This window comes from Miscanthus floridulus, chromosome 1, assembly GCF_019320115.1.
Source record: "Miscanthus floridulus cultivar M001 chromosome 1, ASM1932011v1, whole genome shotgun sequence".
Taxonomy (NCBI): Eukaryota; Viridiplantae; Streptophyta; class Magnoliopsida; order Poales; family Poaceae; genus Miscanthus; species Miscanthus floridulus.
The window spans coordinates 52,468,805-52,473,698 of NC_089580.1; the positions used below are offsets into that span (position 1 = coordinate 52,468,805).

At 44.0% G+C, this 4,894-nt stretch overlaps 1 pseudogene; it reads right to left on the reverse strand.

Annotated features, from left to right (window-relative positions):
- Window positions 1-311: 311 nt before the first annotated feature.
- Window positions 312-4,123, reverse strand: LOC136483777 (potassium transporter 21-like; annotated as a pseudogene).
- Between the last annotated feature and the right edge of the window lie 771 nt (window positions 4,124-4,894).

Consider the following 4,894-nt stretch of genomic DNA (forward strand, 5'->3'; position numbering starts at 1 on the left):
CTAACAAATATACACGCAAAGTATTCATAAACATATATATATGAGGCATACAAAGACACGATTGCTAGCAACACGTGGACCAAATTGGTCCATGTGCAGCATCATAGCATCCTGTTGTTAACTATTCTACAGGTTACATGATTGTATAACTACCTTACACATCATCCATGCAGAAGTATACCCAGATCCCTGCTGTTGTGCATGTGCTTGCTTCTTTCCCCGGCACTTAGACAAGTACTTACTAGTGGCCGGGTCACCGATCGATATGTATAAGAAACCATCGATCTATCTGAAAAGTCATTACGCAATCTCTAGATTTCATATGAGATTCCAACTTTCAGTAGCTTGCCATGTGGAATCGATAACATCTTCTCTCCTTGCATGAAGTTCTTCCTCAGGAAGGAGTATATGTAGTTGACCACAATCTTCTTAAGGAGCGAGGACTGAGGCAATGCCACCACCTCAGCCTCTCCAAGAATGTACACCACACCTTTCTCTGCTTCTCTTTGAATCACCTTCTGTTCCTCCTCAATCTTGGCTAACTCCTCGATATTCATCTTTGATGCCTGCTCATTAACAACCACCATCAATTTTACTATACTACAATAAATAATAGAACACAGTTACTTAGCTCAATTATTTAGTAGATTTGCCACCTGAAACTGCGGTAGACGATTGCTCAAACCATTTGACAGTGTTGTGAGCTCGGAGAAGGATTGGATCGGCGTAATCATCTCCTCAGCATAGATGGCATGCCTTCCAGACGGCTTGTCCCGAGACAAGCTCTGATCGCGAGAAATTGGATAGCTAACATTCTGCATCTCATCCACTGAGTAGAGGTTGACATCTCGTATGTAGTACTGGAGACTCTCAACCAGAGCAACGACAAAGTCTTCAGCCTCCTCACCAATGGAGTCCCGGTACCCATACCGCGCCACGCATCGAAATACTTTGTACTGCCTTGGGATTCTACTTGTCGGAAGAGGAAGCGCTCGGCAGCGTCGACATGGGGAACATGCAAATGCTTGATGGAGACGAAGATCAGGACCGAGTGAATGGCTGGGACCTTCTCGATGAGGTGAGGGAATATGGGTGGGATGCCTTGCACGAGCTCAGTGTAGAAGAGCCCAACTCCAGGGATCCTCATCAGATCATGCTTCTCAAGCAGTTTCTCAGCCTTAGCAGGGGATAAGGTGTGCTTCAGCTCGTATTTGTACCGTTTGACGTGCACGTAATGCCAAACGATCATCACCACCATCAAGACTGCCGACATGACCACGGGCACGTATGGTCCATGAGTGAACTTGTATAGCACGGATGATAGGTAGATGGACTCGGTTGGAACGAAGACGATGAAGAAGAGCGCAATCCACAAGATATTGATTTTCCACACCAAGAGCATCACGATTGTCATCAGCAGTGTCGTGATGAGCATCACAAGGATGACACAGATTTCTGTCGTCAGTTATGAAGAAACATGATAGTTAGAGAGGTTTGTAAAATTTAGCCTTTTTTGTTATAGAGGACAGTGCGATATGTGACGTTAAACACACACAGTTCATACCATGGGCTTTTCCGATAATGGCGGAGTCTTGAAACTGACAGTCACCACGCAAGCAGCTATACAAAGCAGTAAGTTAACTTCAGGAACATACAGCTGTCCATGAAACCTCTTTGATGTGTGCAGTATCCTAACCCTCGGGAAGCAACTGAGTGTTTGTAAATGTGAAACAGTTGCAAAGGCACATGAGATCATTGCTTGGCTTCCTATGATTGATGCCGCAATTGCCAAGATAAATGTCGGCCAGAACAGAGCGCCTGAATTTTCAAGAACGAGAAGCACATCAAGTTTCAGAACAATTATTTATATAGAGAGATGTATGTACTAAATAAATATATTATAGGAGTATATGCTTACTTGGGATTGATCTAAAGAAAGTGTCAGCAAAATGTTCGGGGTGCTTCCTTAGGTATGCTGCTTGTCCGATGTAAGTAAGCAATACAGATGGCAGTAATCCAAGGCTAAAGGTTAACTGAAAAGTTCCGAAAGAAAAGTTGTTTAGTATGACGACAATGCGCCTATATATACTTCTTTTAGAACATTCTTATTTTTGAATCAAAGTTTAGATATATGTTTTTTTATATCACTTCATTAACCAATATGAACCTAGTATTATCATGTCACTATATATCTGCATCAAATCATGTTTGCACATACCTGAATGGATCTAATGCTGAAGTATCCCAGATTAGCAAAAAGAGCTTCTGTTCCTGTGGAGAGTACATGCATGCATGGTACAATATATGTTAGTATATGTAAATCATATATTTTCTTAGTTACATCAAAGATAAGTTCTTCCCTAGGCTTTGTTCGTTTGATCCCAAAATCAAAGGATTGAAGGGGATCGAAGGGCCGGGATGTAGAGGGACTTTGACTTGTAGGGGATTTAATCCCACTCAATCCCCTCCAACCCTCTTTGTTCTAAACTCAAACGAACAGGCCCTAAGTATGGCTAACTAGATTTGCAAAATATAACCTGTAAAAACAAGGAGGATGTCACCAAGTGAGATCCATCCTTCTTTCTTGTTTCTCCTGAAATAGTCAATGATGTATTTTGGGTTGAACGACCTCAATACACCAACATCATATTTGATCAGGTTATAGAGCCCAACTCCTCCAATCAGAAGCAACCACAGCAGGATGATTGGTGCGAACGAGTAGCCAACTTTGTCAGTTCCGAATCGTTGGATAGCAAACAGAACTACCAAAATTGTCACGGTGATCCATACTATTTGATCTGTGCAAAAATTAAAACAAGCTTGTGCATTAGCTGATGTTGTAGCTTATTGACCGCGTCAATCCTTCTCTAACTATTTGCTAAAGTTAATGTCTTCTAAGTTCTAACTAAGATTAAGTTAAGATTTTCAGGGATCATATATATCAGGAAAGATAGCATGATTTCTACACCTGTCTTTGAAAAAAATATATTCTCTACAGGTCCTGATGCATATTTTGTTGTTAATTAATTACCTGTGGTCAAATCAGGCACCTTTTCCTTCAGGCCACTTACAGCTGAGAGCACTGAGTATTTTGTGAGGACAAGCAGCAAGAATCAGATGACATTGTTAAAACCTCTATAGATGTTGAGGTGATATTATCTGTAGAAGTATAGATGAGTTTCTTTATACAGTACCCGAAATAGGAGGAGTTAGAACAGCGTCGCTGATGACCATCGCAATTGCAAGGATGGTAAGGAGGAACAGGGAAATCTTGGCCGACTTGCTTGTCTCAAGCAAATGCTTCAGCCAGTGAGCTCTCCTCAGTGTGGCCGACGACGGCTTTTCATGACTGTTGTAGCTGGAGACCAGCTCATCTTCAGCCTGATGGTTAGGGAGCAGACTCACCTTGGCATATCTCGAAATCAAAGAGTAGAGTGCAAACGTTCCTCCTGATATCAATCGTTAGTTAATTACATTATTTACTATCATATATAATATTTTTTTTTATCAAATTAAATTGTATGGCATGCATGGCACTAACCATCCCCGTCATCGTTGGCGTGGAGCGCAACCACGACGATCTTGATAACGGTGAAGAGCATGAAGCTGTAGATGATGAGGGAGAGCACCATCAGGACGTCGTCAGGGTGGCCAACGCCGCCGCCGTGGCCGAAGGTGGTGGAGTAGACATATAGCGGCGACGTGCCAACGTCGCCGTACAGGATCCCCACGCACTGGAACGCCAGCCGCAGCGTCGTCCCCCAGCTATCCTGCATGCACGCGTATGCATATACGTACGGCCGATCCATGGTCAATAGTCAGTCAGATGGGCAAAACATGGACTGACTGAACACGACGTGTCTAACTCTACCACCGTTGCATTTGCATTGCATGCATATTCGAGAGTTACTTGGACGTCAAGCAGAGTACGTACATGATCAGCGTGTCCTGCGCCGCCAGCAGCACGGTGGTGATGACCCGTCACCGCCTCCCGGAACAGCGAGTCCTGCCGATCCACGATGGACGACGACGACGCTCCATCCAGGCTGCCGCTCTTGATGTCGACGACGACGACCTCCGGCGGCCGGTCGCCATCTCTACCCCTCTCGGCAGTGAGAACCATCGAGGTTAATTGGACTCTTCTTCCTTGCTATAGCGCTACTAGTAGGTTGCTCGATCTGTACCACTCCGCTATCTGCTTGTTGCTTATTCTTCGATCTCTCTACTACAATCTACTCTATGCTCAAGTCCTGTGTGTTCATGGTAGCTTACCAACAATCTGAGATCGGTGCTGCCTTTTATAGGCAGAGCAGAGTGTACGTGTGGTGGTGGCTGCTAAGTCCGTTCCTCCATGTGATTCCCTAATAACGTACTCTGCCGTTTTTAGGTCTGCCGTTGGTTTTGCTACTGACTTTGCTTGTGCTGCTGCCATCATCGCTTACTTCGCATGCATGGCGCGCAACGAGTTGCGAAATTTGACTCGGCATGAATGCATGCATGCGCTCCGATCCCCGGCCTCCCACGCGACGCCAAATCAAAGCCCGGATTTTAAACGACGCATATTATCGCCCTACCTTATCTATGGGCTATGGCGCCGCAAGTTTATATATATTACTTACGACGGAATGACTGGGACATCACGATGGGCGGCCGACAAAATTAAAGCTCATTTATTTCGTGTCTGCTTATATATCCAGTGTTAAGTATTAATAACTAACTATATATCTTTATTATTCATCATGGGTTACGTGTATCAAAGAAGGGATACGCATGGTAATTAAGCTGACATTTTCACCATTGACTTGTTGTTAGTAGGTTTATTTTGAGGGGTCTTACGTATTGTTTCTGGCTCTCAATTGCTTTGTTCCTTCTTGTTGCTTGCTTTCTTTGCTTT